General features: G+C 44.7%; 1 protein-coding gene across 2 annotated transcripts in view; it reads right to left on the bottom strand.

The window, feature by feature from the left end:
• plekhh1 (pleckstrin homology domain containing, family H (with MyTH4 domain) member 1) overlaps positions 1-9,626 on the bottom strand; it is a 71,587-nt gene extending 61,961 nt beyond the window's left edge. The window contains exon 1 of one of the 2 annotated variants that reach the window (XM_029687644.2): positions 9,332-9,626. The gene's annotated coding sequence lies outside the window, so the exon portion shown is untranslated. The remainder of the gene's footprint in view (positions 1-9,331) is intronic. The other variant, XM_029687643.2, reaches the window with a different exon arrangement.
• Positions 9,627-20,943: the final 11,317 nt, after the last annotated feature.

Genomic DNA, 20,943 nt, shown 5'->3' with positions numbered 1-20,943 from the left:
AGCTGCCACTTTCAAGGAGTGGGACACTAATCCGGACACTTGAAAGAAATCCCGTTATGCCCAGGCAACCTGTCTAAAAGACTATCGCCCCGTAGCACTCACGTCTGTAGCCATGAAAGGCTTTGAAAGGCTGGTCATGGCTCACATCAACACCATCATCCCAGACACCCTGGACCCACTCCAATTCGCATACCGCCCCAAAAGGTCCCCAGATGACGCAGTCTCTAATGCACTCCACACTGCCCTTTCCCCACCTGGACAAAAGGAACACCTACGTGAGAATGCTGTTCATCGACTAGAGCTCAGCGTTCAACATACATATCTACCTCGACTGCGTCGTACCCCTGCACATCAACTCGGCACTGATACCCCGTGTATACAGCAAAGTTATCGTTACTCATTGTGTACTCATTCCTTGTGTTATTATTTAGCCTTATTTGTTTGTTTGACTATTTTGCTATTTTTTTTTCTTTCCGCATTGTCGGGAAGGGCCCGTAAGTAAGCATTTCACTGTTAGTTGTAACGGCTTTCTAATGGTGAAGGAGAGTCGGACCAAACTGCAGCGTGTCTATTGTGATTCATCTTTAATAAACAAACGTAACACACAACAAAACACTAACACTACAAAACGAAAACCGAAAACAGCCTATACAAGTGTCTACTAACCTCTAACCAGGACATCAAGACACACAGGACAATCACCCACAATACAACCAAAGAATATGGCTGCCTAAATATGGTTCCCAATCAGAGACAACGGTAAACACCTGCCTCTGATTGAGAACCACTTCAGACAGCCATAGACTCTCCTAGAACACCCCACTAAGCTACAATCCCACTATACACACATTCCAAAATCCCAAGACAAAACACACCACAATACAAAAACTCTATGCCACACCCTGGCCTGACCCAATACATGAAGAAAACACAAAATACTTAGACCAGGGCATGACATTAGTCCACACCTGTTGTTTGTGAAGCATGTGACAAATAAAATGATTTGACTAGTTCTAATTTTTTCTATGGCCAGACGGACACTCTAGCATCTTTATTCATAAAGGCTCAAGCGGGAATTCAATGGGGGAAAAGTTGATTATAGTAATGATAGCAAAGTGTTGAATGTGTAACTCATAAAGACAGACTCAGACAGACAGACGGACAGATGAGAAGCCATCCAGTCAGCCAGCCAGAGAGCCAGACAAACAGATAGACAACCAGCTACTTAGCTAACCAGCCTGCCGGCCAGACAAACAGATGGCTGCTGAAACTGAGCCAGTTCTCTCTGTACTCTCTGCAATTAGCCTGCTCATAAGTGTAGGGTTAGCACCGGCTAGCAGGCTAATTACAGAAGCCATATATCCAGAGGTTCCTCTGGCCCACCACAAGGCCTAGACCCTGGTCGAGTGCTGGATGGATCTCTCTGGAGGTTTAGGAGAACCAGCCAGGCAAAGGGAAACACGGTGTGTCAGGGAGGAGAGGTCAGCAGGAGTGAAAGCAGACAGCCATGCTAGACCCTGCCAGCCTAGCATAGAGCTGGCCTGCTACGGTAGGCCCAGCTAGCTATGGCCAAACCAGGCCAACCCTGGTATGGTAGGCCCTGCTAGTCCATTCAGGCTAGACCAGACCAGGCCAAAACATCCCTGCTATGGTAAGCCCAGGCCAGGCCACCTCCACCAGTACGCTAGCTAATGGGTGCAAACAAACCATTTGCTGGTTAAACACTTTCAGCACGACCATGCTAATTCTCCATGGAACAATTAATGTAGCTCCTTTAGCACTGCATGCTTGTTTAACATAGGGGGGAGAGAGTGGGCCAGGGTTGGTCCCCTCTCCTCTCCTCTTGCTGCAAGGAGCCTGGGCTGGGGCCTTCCCTTTCTGGGCGTTCCCTCCCTGGGTGTTCCCTCCCTGAGCCTTCCCTCACTGGGCCTTCCCTCCCTGGGCCTTGCCTCCCTTGGTCCCTGTCTAGGCCTTCTTTGGGTCTTCCTTCCTCTACTCCCTTCTTCTCCAGCTAGGAGACCTTGAAACACCTACTGAGTTGAGAAAACACTAGTTATCTGGGGGATACTGGACTAAAACTCTGCTGCAAGCAGTTCGCTGGAACCAAGATATACACTACCATTCAAAGGTTTGGGTTCCCTTAGAAATGTCCTTGTTTTTGAAAGAAAAGCACATTTTTTGTCAATTAAAATGACATCAAATTGATCTGAAATACAGTGTAGACATTGTTAACGTTGTAAATGACCATTGTAGCTGGAAACGTCTGATTTCTAATGGAATATCTACATAGGCGTACAGATGCCCATTTTCAGCAACCATCACTGTGTTCCAATGGCACGTTGTGTTAGCTAATCCAAGTTTATCATTTTAAAAAGGCTAATTGATCATTAGAAAACCCTTTTGCAATTATGTTAGCACAGCTGAAAATTGTTGTTCTGATTAAAGAAGCAATAAAACTAGCCTTCTTTAGACTAGTTGAGTGTCTGGAGCATCAACATTTGTGGGTTCAATTACAGGCTTAAAATGGCCAGAAACAAATAAATTTCTTCTAAACTCGTCAGTCTATTCTTGTTCTGAGAAATGAAGGCTATTCCATGCGAGAAATTGGCAAGAAACTGAAGATCTCGTACAACGCTGTGTACTACTCCCTTCACAGAACAGCGCAAACTGGCTCTAACCAGAATAGAAAGAGGAGTGGGAGGCCCCGGTGCACAACTGAGCAAGAGGACAAGTACATTAGAGTGTCTAGTTGGGAAACAGATGCCTCACAAGTCCTCAAATGGCAGCTTCATTAAATAGTACCCGCAAAACACCAGTCTCAACGTCAACAATGAAGAGGCGACTCCGGGATGCTGGCCTTCTAGGCAGAGTTCCTCTGTCCAGTGTTCTTTTGCCCATCCTAATCTTTTATTTTTATTGGCCAGTCTGAGATATGGCCTTTTCTTTGCAACTCTGCCTTAGAAGGCTTCTTTAATCAGCCCACAGTTTTCAGCTGTGCTAACATAATTGCAAAAGGGTTTTCTAATGATCAATTAGCCTTTTAAAATGTTTATTTTTAATTTTTATTTATTTTATTTTTATTTCACCTTTATTTAACCAGGTAGGCAAGTTGAGAACAAGTTCTCATTTACAATTGCGACCTGGCCAAGATAAAGCAAAGCAGTTCGACACATACAACGACACAGAGTTACACATGGAGTAGAACAAACATACAGTCAATAATACCGTATAAACAAGTCTATATACAATGTGAGCAAATGAGGTGAGAAGGGAGGTAAAGGCAAAAAAGGCCATGGTGGCAAAGTAATTACAATATAGCAAGTAAAACACTGGAATGGTAGTTTTGCAATGGAAGAATGTGCAAAGTAGAAATAAAAATAATGGGGTGCAAAGGAGCAAAATAAATAAATTAATTAAATACAGTTGGGAAAGAGGTAGTTGTTTGGGCTAAATTATAGGTGGGCTATGTACAGGTGCAGTAATCTGTGAGCTGCTCTGACAGTTGGTGCTTAAAGCTAGTGAGGGAGATAAGTGTTTCCAATTTCAGAGATTTTTGTAGTTCGTTCCAGTCATTGGCAGCAGAGAACTGGAAGGAGAGGCGGCCAAAGAAAGAATTGGTTTTGGGGGTGACTAGAGAGATATACCTGCTGGAGCGTGTGCTACAGGTGGGAGATGCTATGGTGACCAGCAAGCTGAGATAAGGGGGGACTTTACCTAGCAGGGTCTTGTAGATGACATGGAGCCAGTGGGTTTGGCGACGAGTATGAAGCGAGGGCCAGCCAAAGAGAGCGTACAGGTCGCAATGGTGGGTAGTATATGGGGCTTTGGTGACAAAACGGATTGCACTGTGATAGACTGCATCCAATTTGTTGAGTAGGGTATTGGAGACTATTTTGTAAATGACATCCTCAAAGTCGAGGATTGGTAGGATGGTCAGTTTTACAAGGGTATGTTTGGCAGCATGAGTGAAGGATGCTTTGTTGCGAAATAGGAAGCCAATTCTAGATTTAACTTTGGATTGGAGATGTTTGATATGGGTCTGGAAGTAGAGTTTACAGTCTAACCAGACACCTAAGTATTTGTAAGTATTTGTATCCAAAATGATAAACTTGGATTAGCTAACACAACGTGCCATTGGAACACAGGAGTGATGGTTGCTGATAATGGGCCTCTGTACGCCTATGTAAATATTCCATAAAAAATCAGCCGTTTCCAGCTACAATAGTCATTTACAAAAAGGAACAATGTCAACACTGCATTTCTGACCAATTTGATGTTATTTTAACGGACAAAGAAATGTGCTTTTCTTTTCAAAAACAAGGACATTTCTAAGTGACCCCAAACCGGCAGTGTACATGTAATCTACATATGAGCTACACTGACTCAGTAACTCTGAAAACGTCTGGCTCCATGACAATGGCTATTGACTGAAATGTTTGGCAATAATCGCCTACGGAGCTGTGAGGGGAACGGCACCTCAGTACCTCCAGGCTCTGATCAGGCCCTACACCCAAACAAGGGCACTGCGTTCATCCACCTCTGGCCTGCTCGCCTCCCTACCACTGAGGAAGTACAGTTCCCGCGCAGCCCAGTCAAAACTGTTCGCTGCTCTGGCCCCCCAATGGTGGAACAAACTCCCCCACGACGCCAGGACAGCGGAGTCAATCACCACCTTCCGGAGACACCTGAAACCCCACCTCTTTCAGGAATACCTATGATAGGATAAAGTAATCCTTCTCATCCCCCCTTAAAAGATTTAGATGCACTATTGTAAAGTGGCTGTTCCACTGGATGTCTTAAGGTGAACGCACCAATTTGTAAGTCGCTCTGGATAAGAGCGTCTGCTAAATGACTTAAATGTAATGTAAATGTAATAATCTGAGCATGATGAGCTATGTGCAAAAATTGACGTGGCTAACTCACTGCTTAAACATTTTGGACAATGTGTGTGTGTGTGTGTGTGTGTTGGGTCGGAGGGCTTGTGTTGGTCTTTAGTGCATAGAGAGCTTGCTAGTTGATCATATACTCAACCACTACCTCTTCAATGAACCATTTCAAACACACACTCCCCAGCCAGCCATATCTCTTCAACACTGGTAAGCGCATGCACACACACACCCACACCCACTCTCTCTCTCCCTCTCTCTCTCTCACTGTCACACACACACACACTCACACACACACCCACACCCACTCTCTCTCTCTCTCTCTCTCACTGTCACACACAAACACACACACACACACATGCATACACAGTGCTGAGCATGCAGCTGGGGTGATGTAATAGATTAGGTGATTGGACCGATGATGGGATGATATCATCCCAGTAGACATTTCAAATCCCCACTGTCTTTTAACCAGAATGACTCAGATCAGGGAGGACCAAGTGTCTAAATTTGTGTGTGTGTGTGCGTGTGTGTGTGTAATAGAGAAAAAGAGACAGAAAACAACACAAGGAGAGAGTTATGTTTATAGATGTGGAGTGGTCAGGGACAGGTTACATTACATAGATATATCCAGTATGGTCTTCCTGTCTGGTTCACATAACTATCTAGGACAGAGCCCCCCCTCCCCCCCCACACACATGCACACACACACACACACACACATACACTCTTGTTTAAAACTATGACTCAATGTTTTGGTCTCAGTGCCTCACTTTACCACCAAAGTAGCTACAGTATTCCATTTAGATTAGCAAGCAGAAGGGAAAGATTACACATACACACACACCTTTTATGGGGTTTCCTTACTTTGTTTTTGAGTGTGTTCTTAAAGAGGTTTGTTATTGGAAACAAAATAAACACTAAGCTATAGAGATTTAAATGACCAGCCTTTTACTCTAGACGTCTAAACAGAAGCGTGCAACTTTACGGTGAAGTGAACATGGTATTAGAGGTCGACCGGTTAATCGGAATGGCTGATTAATTAGGGCCGATTTCAAGTTTTCATAACAATCGGAAATCGGTATTTTTGGATACCGATTTGCTGATTTTTAAATTGTATTGTTATTCTTTTTTTTTATACCTTTATTTAACTAGGCAAGTCAGTTAAGAACACATTCTTATTTTCAATGACGGCCTAGGAACAGTGGGTTAACTGCCTTGTTCAGGGGCAGAACGACAGATTTTCACCTTGCCAGCTCGGGGGATCCAATCTTGCAACCTTACAGTTAAGTCCAACGCAATAACGACCTGCCTCTCTCTAGTTGCACTCCACGAGGAGACTGCCTGTTACGCGAATGCAGTAAGCCAAGGTAAGTTGCTAGCTAGCATTAAACTTATCTTATAAAAACAATCAATCATAATCACTAGTTAACTACACATGGTTGATGATATTACTAGATATTATCTAGCGTGTCCTGTGTTGCGTATAATCTGACTGGACATACGAGCATACAAGTATCTAAGTATCTGACTGAGTGGTGGTAGGCAGAAGCAGGCGCGTAAACAGTCATTCAAAAAGTACTTTCATGCGTTTTGCCGGCAGCTCTTCGTTTTGCTTCAAGCATTGAGCTGTTTATGACTTCAAGCCTATCAACTCCCGAGATGAGGCTGGTGTAACCGAAGTGAAATGGCTAGCTAGTTAGCGCGCGCTAACAGCGTTTCAAAAGTCACTCGCTCTGAGCCTTCTAGTAGTTGTTTCCCTTGCTCTGCATGGGTAACGCTGATTTGATGGTGGCTGTTGCCGTTGTGTTGCTGGTTCGAGCCCAGGGAGGAGCGAGGAGAGGGACGGAAGCTATACTGTTACACTGGCAATACTAAACTGCCTATAAGAACATCCAATAGTCAAAGGTTAATGAAATACAAATGGTATAGAGGGAAATAGTCCTATAATTCCTATAATAACTACAACCTAAAACTTCTTACCTGGGTATATTGAAGACTCATGTTAAAAGGAACCACCAGCTTTCATATGTTCTTATGTTTTGAGCAAGGAACTGAAACGTTCCTTGCACTTTTACTTTCTTCTCCAACACTTTGTTTTTGCATTATTTAAACCAAATTGAATATGTTTCATTATTTATTTGAGGCTAAATTGATTTGATTGATGTATTATATTAAGTTCAAATAAGTGTTCATTCAGTATTGTTGTAATTCTTATTTATATTACAAATAAATAAATAAGTATTGGCCGATTAATCGGTATCGGCTTTTTTGGTCCTCCAATAATTGGTATCAGTATCAGCGTTGAAAAATCATAATCGGTCGACCTCTACATGGTATACTGTCCAAACCCCAACTTTAGTGGTTTTATGAATACAGCTTTATACACATTATGCAGCTCAAGGGTCTGTAACAGCTGTACATTCAAAGACTGGCATGTGCAGGGGCACCTAAGAGCCAATGTAGGACCCCCCTTTCTTCCTATCCCCTCTTCTCGTCCAATCTTCTCTCCTCCTCTCCTCCCCTCTTCTCCTCTCCTCCCCTCTCTCCCCCTTTCTTCTCCTCCTGTCCTTCTCTCTCCTCCTCTCCTCTCTTCTATTCCCCTCCTCTCCTCTCCTCCTTCTCTCCTCTCCACCTTTCTCCTCATCTCCGCTCCTCTCCTCCTTTTCTCTCCGCCCCTCCTCTCCTCTCTTCTCCTCCCCTCTCCTCTTCTCATATCCTTTCCACTTCCCATCTCCTCCTTCTCTCCTCTCCACCACTCTCCACTCCTCTTCTCTTCTCTCCTCTCCACTCCACCTCCCATCTCCTTCCTGTCCTTTCCATTATCCTCTCCACCTCTTCTCTCCTCCTTCCCTCCTCCACTCCACTCCTCCTTCCCTCTCCACTCCACCTCTCATCTCCTCCCCTCCTTTCTTCTATCCTCCCCCTCTTTCCTCCTCCTCTACTTTCCTCCTTCTCTCTCCTCTCCTCCTTATCTTCTCTCTTCTCCACCTCTCCTCCCCTTTCCTCTCTTCTCCTTCCCCCTCCTCACTACCTCTCCCCTTGTCCTTCTCTCCTCCTCTATTCCCCCTCCTCTCCACCTCTCCTTGCCCTCCTCCTCTCCTGCCCTCTCCTCATTCTCTCCTCTCCACCTCTCTCCTCCTCTCCACCTCTCCCCCACCCCTCTCTCCTCGCCCCCTCTTCTCCCTCCCTACCTCTATAGGAAGCTGAGTGTGCAAGCAGGGTAGTCTAATGACAGGCTCTCTGTAAACTGACCACACTCATTATCAGTCTCTGCCGTAAATACAGACCAGGGCATTGCTGTCCCATAGCGGAAAACACACACACACAATCCTGTCTCCCCTCAACAATGCATGACTAACTACAGGAGAGGAGGGAGCAGGACTGTGCTGTGGTGAAAATGTTGCAGCAGTGTAAACGTAATCCCCAGCTCGGACATACAGTAGGGTAGAGGCATATAGCAGCGCATGCCTTAACACAGGTCCTCGATCAAAAGCACAACACGGGGAACTAGGTGTGGAGTCTGAACTGGCCTAATAAGTGCACATCTGCCATGCTTGGGATTCTGTCTGTACCGACTGCAGCCTACATATTTAGAGTTAGAAAGAAAAGGAGGAAAGAGATGAAATACCGTCATGGTTAATACCCATGTCATAAATAAGACTATGATTTACCACTCCGATCAAATAGATGCTACTGTACTGTACATACCACATGATCCAATTCTGATGGTGGAAAAAGCTGAATTGCCAACACCCAACCGAATGCATTTAGTGTGGAAGTGGCAGTACAGGACAGATGGTAGGCCACTGTCCCTGCTGCCCTTGGATAACACCTGGGCTGTTTAGGTATACATGTATTCATTAGTATGACCATTATTATGGATGTGAATGTGATACACAGACAGTTGGCTAGCTGGAGAGAGATACACATCAAAACACTCCACAACACAAACACGCAAACATGCATGCGCCCACACACACAGAAACTGCAAAAGTTTGTATGTTTATTGCATAAAAACATCATATTCTGTATATCTTCTTCTTGCATGCCAAGAGGATGACGTCAAAGTTACATTGCTGGTGTGATATTGTCCAAGAATGGTCACAAGCAACGCACAGGTGTGCCACACACACACACACACACACACACACACACACACACACACACACACACACACACACACACACACTGGACTATAAACCACCATGAAAACGTCTATAGCAAAGTATCAATGCTCAATCCTAAACTCGTGTTGCATTTCTCTTCTAACGATGTAAAACGAATAGTAAGACTATAATAGCGCAAACTAGTAATAACTACTGTAGGTCCCTGTCAGAGAGCATAAATTAAAGCGGATGAGCAGTATGCTACAATCGGAAATAGACAACAATTTACGCGTTGCTGCTTCTAGCGGACCTATTTCTAACACCAGTACCTCTCACCTTGTGACTTTGTAGTCCTGCAGTCAGTCCGCTCCCTCTCGCTCCCTCTTGCTTCACGTAGCCTAGTAAACTCGCCCTGGTAAATCACATCACGCTGCAATTAACACTCACTCTCTGACTGTATTCCTAGCCTACTTATTCCTCTTCTTTCAACGTTTCATGCTGTAGTATCGTCCGGTATAACCCCGGTTGTCCGTGTCTCTCATGCACGTAGAGAGACTGAGAGAGTTCAGGGGACTGTGTCACCGTGCCGTGGATCCCGATTCTCCAGTCCCTAAATGCATCCCTTATTCCTTTAAAGGGCCAAATGCAGGATCAGATTTCGCAGGGAGTCAAGCCCACTTGTGCCAGGAACTATGGTAGGAACTGCACAGGATATTGCATCAGAGCTCAACGCTGATTTTATTTGAGAATTGATTGTGCTGTAAGTGGTAGAAAGCTTATTACTATAGTATAAACAGAATATGAGAGGATGATCCGTTTTTCGGATCGAAACGTTCTCAATAAGTCGTCGAATTGGGAGCTTTAACAGTGTGCGGCCTTCTTGTTCTATACTGGTATTCTTTAATAGCCCAGCACCTATGTTTTTAATGATGATTCATGATGGTTTAAGTGTGTGCGTTTGACTGCAAACGTTTCAATAAACTAGTAGTAACCTGAAATATTTCACGAATCAGTAGACTGTATTGTTTTGTTTATAAGTCTGTCCTCTGTGAGTATCCAGTATAGCCTTACGTCTTATTTCTGTTTAATCACCTACAGTTTTACTGGAAAGAAAGATTTTAGACTGTGGTGTGAGAGTGAACTATTAATGAATCATTAGCCAGGCTGTAAAAGTTTTGTGAGGGGATAATCAGGCCTGTTTTTGACCTGGGTTTCTACCGACTAAACACTACTTTGTTCCACCTCAGCGTCAGATACACACGGTAGCCTACAATACCTGCCCTAGTTCAGTCGATCTACCTGGTTTCAATGGTTTTAAGTCTGATATGAGATATTCAGTGGTTTGTCAACAAATGTGGTTCCATCCGCAGAGCTGATGTTGAAGAGGTTTGAGTCCATATAGATACATAAGCACATAGCAGTTGTATTGCGTGTGTAACAATGTTGCTTCCGTCCCTCTCTTTGCACCATACTGGGCTTGAACCAAGGACCCCTCTGAGCACCTCAACAACTGCCTCCCACGACGCATCACTACCTATATCGCTTCAAAGACCTCCGCAAGGGGAACAACTCCTTCAAGGTCTCAGAGCGTGTGACGTCACCGATTGAAACACTACTACATTTACATTTACATTTAAGTCATTTAGCAGACGCTCTTATCCAGAGCGACTTACAAATTGGTGCGTTCACCTTAAGACATCCAGTGGAACAGCCTCTTTACAATAGTGCATCTAAATCTTTTAAGGGGGGGGAGGTGAGAAGGATTACTTTATCCTATCCTAGGTATTCCTGAAAGAGGTGGGGTTTCAGGTGTCTCCGGAAGGTGGTGATTGACTCCGCTGTCCTGGCGTTGTGAGGGAGTTTGTTCCACCATTGGGGGGCCAGAGCAGCGAACAGTTTTGACTGGGCTGCGCGGAACTGTACTTCCTCAGTGGTAGGGAGGCGAGCAGGCCAGAGGTGGATGAACGCAGTGCCCTTGTTTGGGTGTAGGGCCTGATCAGAGCCTGGAGGTACTGAGGTGCCGTTCCCCTCACAGCTCCGTAGGCAAGCACCATGGTCTTGTAGCGGATGCGAGCTTCAACTGGAAGCCAGTGGAGAGAGCGGAGGAGCGGGGTGACGTGAGAGAACTTGGGAAGGTTGAACACCAGACGGGCAGCGGCGTTCTGGATGAGTTGTAGGGGTTTAATGGCACAGGCAGGGAGCCCAGCCAACAGCGAGTTGCAGTAATCCAGACGGGAGATGACAAGATGACAAACTACTAACACGCACCGCTAACTAGCTAGCCATTTTACACCGGTTACACGTGTGTGATATACCCAAATAATTCACATAATTCACAGTTTAGGTGCCATAAGTGGAATATACAAATGCCTAAATCTACGCTATTATAAAAGACCAGCTAAAAACAGGATGACACACACACACACACACACAGTTTTTATGGGCTTATGACCTGCAGTAAAAGAACACGGAGAGATGAGGTACTACCAGCCGCGCACACACATACACACTCACTCACACACACACACACACTAGTGCTGAGCGATTAACCCGAAATGTCGGTTATTTTTCAGTTTTTAAACAACTAATTGATTCAATTAGTTTAACCAACATTGGTTAAATTATTTGAATTCTATTTAGTTTTTTCTTCTTCTGTGAGCTAGATGAGCAGTTTCTCAAGAGATAAATCAGAACTGTGTGATGTAGCAGGGAGTTGTAGTTTCCGACAGGCCAATATTCGACATAGTTTAGCAGAAAAATATGGTAATTAACTACAATGACCATAATCCATTGCACGTGCGCCCACTTGTCGGGTCTGCGTGGAGCAGACACGGAGATGGAGAGAAGAGAGAATGTGCGATCAAGAGATATAAAAAGCATTTGCTTCACGAGGTATCTCTACCTGAGTGATTGATACTTGGTATTCAGCAGTCGTAAAATAATGACTTACTTCCTTCGAAGAAGTAATTGTGATTTTCTCAGACAGCATAGGCAGCAGCTCTATAATGATGAGATGATGACATGAAATTAAATGAAATAATAAAGTATTCTAACAAAGCACATGTAATACACACAACAACTGAAATATATTTTTTTACATTTTTATTTTATTTTTATTTCACCTTTATTTAACCAGGTAGGCTAGTTGAGAACAAGTTCTCGTTTGCAACTGCGACCTGGCCAAGATAAAGCATAGCAGTGTGAACAGACAACACAGAGTTACATATGGAGTAAACAATTAACAAGTCAATAACACAGTAGAAAAAAAAGAGTCTATATACATTGTGTGCAAAAGGCATGAGGAGGTAGGCGAATAATTACAATTTTGCATATTAACACTGGAGTGATAAATGATCAGATGGTCATGTACAGGTAGAGATATTGGTGTGCAAAAGAGCAGAAAAGTAAATAAATATAAACAGTATGGGGATGAGGTAGGTAAAATTGGGTGGGCTATTTACCGATAGACTATGTACAGCTGCAGCGATCGGTTAGCTGCTCAGATAGCAGATGTTTGAAGTTGGTGAGGGAGATAAAAGTCTCCAACTTCAGCGATTTTTGCAATTCGTTCCAGTCACAGGCAGCAGAGAACTGGAACGAAAGGCGGCCAAATTAGGTGTTGGCTTTAGGGATGATCAGTGAGATACACCTGCTGGAGCGCATGCTACGGGTGGGTGTTGCCATCGTGACCAGTGAACTGAGATAAGGCGGAGCTTTACCTAGCATGGACTTGTAGATGACCTGGAGCCAGTGGGTCTGGCGACGAATATGTAGCGAGGGCCAGCCGACTAGAGCATACAGGTCGCAGTGGTGGGTGGTATAAGGTGCTTTAGTAAGAAAACGGATGGCACTGTGATAAACTGCATCCAGTTTGCTGAGTAGAGTATTGGAAGCTATTTTGTAGATGACATCGCCGAAGTCGAGGATCGGTAGGATAGGCAGTTTTACTAGGGTAAGTTTGGCGGCGTCAGTGAAGGAGGCTTTGTTGCGGAATAGAAAGCCGATTCTAGATTTGATTTTAGATTGGAGATGTTTGATATGAGTCTGGAAGGAGAGTTTACAGTCTAGCCAGACACCTAGGCACCTAGGTACTCTAGGTCGGAACCATCCAGGTTGGTGATGCTAGTCGGGCGTGTGGATGCAGGCAGCGAACGGTTGAAAAACATGCATTTGGTTTTACTAGCGTTTAAGAGCAGTTGGAGGCCACGGAAGGAGTGTTGTATGGCATTGAAGCTCGTTTGGAGGTTAGGTAGCACAGTGTCCAAGGACGGGCCGGAAGTATACAGAATGGTGTCGTCTGCGTAGAGGTGGATCAGGGAATCGCCCGCAGCAAGAGCAACATCATTGATATATACAGAGAAAATAGTCGGCCCGAGAATTGAACCCTGTGGCACCCCCATAGAGACTGCCAGAGGACCGGACAGCATGCCCTCCGATTTGACACACTGAACTCTGTCTGCAAAGTAGTTGGTGAACCAGGAAAGGCAGTCATCAGAAAAACCGAGGCTACTGAGTCTGCCGATAAGAATATGGTGATTGACAGAGTCGAAAGCCTTGGCAAGGTCGATGAAGTCGGCTGCACAGTACTGTCTTTTATCGATGGTGGTTGTGATATCGTTTAGTACCTTGAGCGTGGCTGAGGTGCACCCGTGACCGGCTCGGAAACCAGATTGCACAGCGAAGAAGGTACGGTGGGATTCGAGATGGTCAGTGACCTGTTTGTTGACTTGGCTTTCGAAGACCTTAGATAAGGCAGGGCAGGATGGATATAGGTCTGTAACAGTTTGGGTCCAGGGTGTCTCCCCCTTTGAAGAGGGGGATGACTGCGGCAGCTTTCCAATCCTTGGGGATCTCAGACGATATGAAAGAGAGGTTGAACAGGCTGGTAATAGGGGTTGCGACAATGGCGGCGGATAGTTTCAGAAATAGAGGGTCCAGATTGTCAAGCCCAGCTGATTTGTACGGGTCCAGGTTTTGCAGCTCGGTGGATGAATGATGGTTGCTAAATGATAAGCAGCAATGGGCAGTCACACAAAAATGTTAAACCGAAATCCAACCGACCTCAAAAAGCAATAATCGCTCAACACTAAACACAGACGCACGCACACACACACACACACACACACACACACACACACACACACACACACACACACACACACACACACACACACACACACACACACACACACACACACACCTGTATATACAACACACATATATACAACACACACACATATATACAACACACACACACATACACACAAACACACACACACACGGTCAATGTGGTAGGTGTAAAGAAATGGAACATTAAATTACATGTAGTACAGTAAAACACACAAACACACTTCTGTAACACATATTCACTGAGTATACCAAACATCAGGAACCCCTGGCACTGATTGTGTTACACCCCTTTTGCCCCCAGAACAGCCTCAGTTCGTCAGGGCGTGGACTCTACAAGGTGTCGAAAGTGTTCCACAGGGATGCTGGCCCATGCACTCTCTGAATGGCACACATACACAATTCATGTCTCAATTGTCTCAAGGCCTGAAGACACTTATTTAACCTGTCTCCTCCCCTTTATCTACACTTATTGAAGTGGATTTAACAAGTGACATCAGTAAGGGATCGTAGACTTCACCTGGATTCACCTGGTCAGTCTATGTCATGGTAAAAGCAGGTGTTCTTAATGTTATGTATACTCGGTGTATAAAGTCTTTATTAAGTCCTCAGAACATCATGATTGATTCTTTGAGTGTACTGTATATGGTATATATGTACTTGTGTCTGAACAGAGCTAATGTACTGTGTTGCTACTCTCCCCTCTGCTACTCTAAACATTCCTTATTTTAGCCAGCACTCATCAGCCAGCTCACCAGTCCTAATCTCTCTCTCTCTCTCTCTCTCTCTCTCTCTCTCTCTCTCTCTCTCTCTCTCTCTCTCTCTCTCTCTGTCTCTCTCTCTCTCTCTCTGTCTCTCTCGCTCCCTTTGTCTCTCTCTCTCTCAGCCCATTGTTGGTATAATAGCTCAGCCGCTGGTTTATCACTGGCTTGTGTCTGTCTGTTGGGGCTGCAGAGGAAATGTTCAGAGCACTATCTAGGGCCCTGGCTGGAAAGGAGAGTGGCTGGATGGCTGGCCTGGCCTGAGCTGCACAATGTGCTCCAGTGCTCCCAGTCACAACAATGTCTGCCTGTCAGGCCTACAGGGTTTACATCATGGATCATCAACTGGATTCAGCCGTGGGCTGATTTTCTTCTTGAGTGAATGGTCAGGGGGCTGGAACATAATAAAAAATAATTTGACCTGATGACCAAAAGTATGTGGACACCTGCTCCTTAATCATGGGCATTAATATGGAGTTGGTCCCTCCTTTGCTGCTATAACAGCCTCCACTCTTCTGGGAAGGCTTTCCACTAGATGGTGGAACATTGCTGCGGGGACTTGCTTCCATTTACCCACATGAGCATTATTGAGGTCGGGCACTGATGTTGGGCGATTAGGTCTGGCTTGCAGTTGGTGTTCCAATTCATCCCAAAGGTGTTCGATGGGGTTGACGTCAGTTCTTCCACACTGATCTCGACAAACAATTTCTGTATGGACCTCGCTTTGTGCACTGCAGGGTTTTGTCATGCTGAAACAGGAAAGGGCCTTCCCCAAACTGTTGCCACAAAGTTGAAAGCACAGAATCATCTAGAATGTCATTGTATGCTGTAGCGTTAAGATTACCCTTCACTGGAGCTAAGGGTCATAGCCCAAATCATGAAAAACAGCCCAAGACCATTATTCCTCATCCACCAAACTTTACAGTTGGCCATTATGCATTGGGGCTGGTAGTGTTCTCCTGGCATCCGTCAAAACCAGATTTGTCAGTTGGAATGCCAGATGGTGAAGCGTGATTCATCACTCCAGAGAATGCGTTTCTACTGCTCCAGAGTCCAACACCACTCCAGCCGATGCTTGGAATTGCACATGGTTATCTTAGGCTTGTGTGCGGCTGCTCGGTCATGAAAACCCATTTCATGAAGCTCCCGACAAACAGTTATTGCTTCCAGAGGCAGTTTGGAACTCGGTAGTGAGTGTTGCAACCGAGGACAGACGATTTTTATGCGCTACGCACTTCAGCACTCGGCGGTCCAACCATTTCATGGCTGAACCATTGTTGATCCTACACATTTCAGCTCTAGCAGGGCCGACATTTGATGAACGGACTTGTTGGAAAGGTGGCATGCTATGACAGTGCCATGTTCAGTATGGGCCATTCTACTGCCAATGTTTGTCTATGGAGAATGCATTGCTGTGTGCTCAATGTTCAACGGGTGTGGCTGAAATAGCCAAATCCACTCATTGATGTCCACCTACTTTTAGACATGTGGTGTATAATATTTTACAAAAACATAATCATTTCAAACCTTGCTTACATTTGTATAAGATCACATTTATCTCTATTTTTGGGGGAAACTTAGGGAGCCAAATAGAATCAACTGTGGGACAAATTCCATTTTGGGGCCATTTGGGGAACCCTGGTTTACGTGGTCTGCTCTCTCTGCTCTAGAGTTGCAAGTGCAGTAAAGGAGTCAGCATTCTTCTGAGACAAAAAAGTTTGGAAGAGTTCGTGCATATATTATGACCACATTTTGTGACATTTTTGTTTGTTTTGGACTTCGGAATCCGGCTGTTCGGGTGCAAGCCGAAGTCGGTAAGAGAAGTGTACGCCCCTTCGTAGGTGATTGGTCAACAGGAGGGATTCTTCGATAAAGTCTTTGTTGTCATTCAACGACGGACGACTCGTTTTCATGGACATTTTATCTTTGAGAAATACTGCACTAAACATCTTGGTTAGATGGAAAATTGCGGAACTAAGATCTCCTCAGCAAAAATATCAAAATGAATGAAAGATTTCTTGAGTTATTTTAGATCATTTCAGACTATTTTGAGGAAGTGTATACTAGCTACACCACTAACATTGAATGGCTGCTGCCAACACACTGACTCAACTCCAGCCACTTTAATAATGGGAATTGATGGGAAATGATGTCAAATATATCACCAGCCACTTTAAACAATGCTACCTAATATAATGTTTACATACCCTACATTATTCATCTCATATGTATACGTATATACTGTACTCTATATCATCTACTGCATCCTTATGTAATACATGTATCACTAGCCACTTTAACTATGCCACTTTGTTTACATACTCATCTCATATGTATATTCTGCACTCAATACCATCTACTGTATCTTGCCTATGCCGCTCTGTACCATCACTCATTCATATATCTTTATGTACATATTCTTTATCCCCTTACACTTGTGTCTATAAGGTAGTCGTTTTGGAATTGTTAGCTAGATTACTTGTTGGTTATTACTGCATTGTCGGAACTAGAAGCACAAGCATTTCGCTACACTTGCATTAACATCTGCTAAACATGTGTATGTGACAAATAACATTTGATTTGATTTGATCTCAAAATGGACTAACAGTACTTTTCCCACTTTGACATTTTTTTCTTCAAGCGGAGGTATTTTAAGGGAGTTTGCGAACACATTCGTCCGGTTCGCTTAGCCGACTACTGACTCAATAATCCATGCTTTCTGGGAATGCCTTAAAGTCTGGAAGTTGTGGGCGGAGCTAGAAAGTTGACTGTCTGAAGTATGACAATGTAAACATACTTTTAATCCGTCTGTCTGCATATTTCAAGACATGGCATATGGGGGTGTAGTGAGACACCCAATGGGCTGGACGATTCTCTTCTCATCACTCGCCCTGAGAAACATATACTAAAACGTGGAAACGAATCAATCCGCCACCGTAAACATAATGAAAATTCGACTGATTTATTATTGAAACATTGAAAGTGCGTGGGCTACAGAGAGAAACAAAAAGGTGCAGTTTCAGGCCAGGTGGTGGAAAGTGATGGGGGTTGTGTGCTAGTGGCTCTGGGCAGGGTGTGATGTCGTTGATGTTTGTACGACGTTGCCGTTTGCATGCGTCTGTGGACTGTACTAGACCAGGACTGAAGAAAGACCAGGAAACCTTTATACTACTGAGCCAGTAGTATCACCCAGTTCGGCGCCCATTCATTGGTTGTCAACGCCAGTGACCTGGATTGAAAGGAAGATTGTGATTGGCCACAACAGGTTGCAATATTGGAGCCCCTAACCTTGCCACAGCTTTTTATTGTACAACCTTGGCTCGTCCATGTCACCATTTCACGTGTTGACTAGTTGTTTGAAGACTGGAGAGTTTTTCTTAGTTAGGCCAACAAATAGGTCTGTTTTTCCCTCTTGATGTCCTGGGAGCCGTGCTACTGCCATTTGGCCGGGCAGAGGGAACCACAGCCAGAGAGGAGTGGAACAACATGATGGAAACTCACTATAAAAAGAAAATAAACAAAATCCCATTTTTACAGCAGCAACGTGAGGGAGGCTGACACACAGCTAAAGATGAGAGGAGAAAAGGAGGAGAGAGAGAGAGAGAGAGAGAGAGAGAGAGAGAGAGACAGAGAGACAGAGAGAGAAAGAGAGAGAGAGAGACAGAGAGAGAAAGAGAGAGAGAGAGAGAGAGAGAGAGAGAGACAGAGAAAGAGAGAGAAGCACTGGAAGAGAAGAGCTTCATTTGACTAAAAAAGAGACAACAGGCAGTGTTCATGAATGATGTTATTATACCTCGGACCAGAGGAATGAGTTGAGTAAAATACAACGACATTATTTGCTCATTTGCTTTATTCTGACATGTTTTACTTTTGGAAGACCTCGACATCTCCTGTTGCCTTGTGTTACGTGTTACACAAAGTATGTTTAGGTTGTTTTGCATTGTTGTTGGTGACTGTGATGTACTGAAAAGGTCTAATAAAATGTTTGAAAGAAAGGGGGGGGGGGGGAACCGTTTTTCTTTTTTCTTTCTGTCTTTAAGAAAAGGCCATTAGCTTTACCTCTCCCTCGTTGGCTCTGTCTTTCCCCTCCTCTTCTCCCTCTTCCTTTCCTAGTAACTCTGTGTGTGGTCTGTTTAGCTGTGGTGTGGTGCTGGAGCTGACAAAGCAGACACCTGCGGGTGAAGGCTAGTTAGCGTTACTGTGGTCGATGGCGTTGCAATGGAAACAGGAATAAAACCTACCCTCCACTTACACTCTTAATCACAATATGTATACTGTATAATAATGTTATAATCATATATATCATATTCAATATTCACATCCCATGATTCACCATTGCCATTTTGTAACAGGGTTTATAGTGAGTGGTTTAGTTGGCTGTGTTCAAATTTTCAACAAACTCATCTCTCCACCAGCCTGTAAAATGCACTCTGGTCAAGTGAGTATGAGTGAGACGTAGGCCAGCACATGGTGGCAGTGGGTGCAGACTGTGTGTGTGTGTGTGCACTGTGTGTGTGTGTGTGTGTGTGTACTGTGTGTGTGTACGGCATGTGTGCGTGTGTTTGTGAGCGTGTAGCACAGTGGCTTCGGATGCAGACCGTGTGAGTGTGGCTAGACAGTGATCTTTAAATCACTGGGGCTAAAAGATTGGTGGCTGTTCATCTACTGTACGTCACACAAAAATGCCTTACGGGAGAGGCTTCATTTTACAAGGCGTGATGCTCCGGACGTGTGCGTACAGTACGTACACGTGTGTTTGTTTGTGTGAGTACAGTAATATGCGTCTCCTCACGGTTTTCTCGATGATGACAGTATAAAGATCTAAACTACAATGCACGCTCTCATCTTGTGGATTCTCTATGTGAGGAGGACTAACCAGAAGAACCCCATGCAGGCAACATGTTTACACTCTGTTGGTCAATGCTGGCCTCAGTGTGTGTGTGTGTGTGTGTGTGTGTGTGTGTGTGTGTGTGTGTGTGTGTGTGTGTGTGTGTGTGTGTGTGTGTGTGTGTGTGTGCGTGTGTGCGTGTGTGTGTGCGTGCGTGCGTTTGCGCGTGCGTCGACTTCAACCATCCACAGCTGATCCAGGGACCACTAGCCATAATTGTTGAGCAGTGTTTTCCATCCTGCTTGGATCTGTAAAACTAGCCACGTTCACAGCACGCTGTCAAGAAGACAGACAGAGGCTGGGGCTGTTGCAGTAGTAGGCTACTACAGCTCGTGCAGGGCTCAGTTAGTAGAAGTGTGGCAATGCCAAGGTCAAGGGTTCATTTCCTTCATCGATCACATACACACACTAAATTGTCTGCGCTTACTGTACTTTAAGTTGCATTATAATTATAGATGCAAATTCTAAAAAGGAAGGAAGCTCGTCCTAAATATTTTCCGGGCAGGGTGTTCTTCTTCTTCCTCCCTTGGTTTTACAGATGGACTAACCAAATCATGGTGTTGTTTTTTGCTGACTGTCAAAACAGACTGAAGGAGCTGAGTGAAAACATCCGCTTGCATCACATCGGATCCACAGGCATTGGGAGATCTCAATCACTCATGGTGTTTCCCACAGACAAGACAGACTGTGTGTGTGTGTGTGTGTGTGTGTGTGTGTGTGTGTGTGTGTGTGTGTGTGTGTGTGTGTGTGTGTGTGTGTGTGTGTGTGTGTGTGTGTGTGTGTGTGTGTGTCAAGCAGCGCGGCGGTACTGTGGACAGATGTGATCTGTCTTACACACAACATGCCGTCTGTTTACTTTGGGAAATACCACAGGGAAATCAACTGCAAGAAGAGAACAGGAGAGAAAAAGGGGATAGAAAGAGAGAGATGGGAGGAAAGAGAATGGAGGAGACGGGGAAGTGAGGGAGCGGGGTAGAGAGGGAAAGAGAGAAAGCGGGAGAGGGCGTTGGGGATAGAGAATGAGACTGTAGTGTGTGTGTAACTATCTGTGTGACGGTAGAGGTGTAAAGCCCACACAGACATCCACAAGACAAGGGAGTTACAGAGAGGAGGAGTGTTGAAGCAACACCGAGCTGTTTTTTGTTGTAGTCAGAGGGAGAGAGACCTCATGT

The sequence above is a fragment of the Oncorhynchus nerka genome, linkage group LG18, assembly GCF_034236695.1.
Source record: "Oncorhynchus nerka isolate Pitt River linkage group LG18, Oner_Uvic_2.0, whole genome shotgun sequence".
NCBI classification, from domain to species: domain Eukaryota; kingdom Metazoa; phylum Chordata; class Actinopteri; order Salmoniformes; family Salmonidae; genus Oncorhynchus; species Oncorhynchus nerka.
This window is presented reverse-complemented; position numbering and strand designations above follow the sequence as displayed.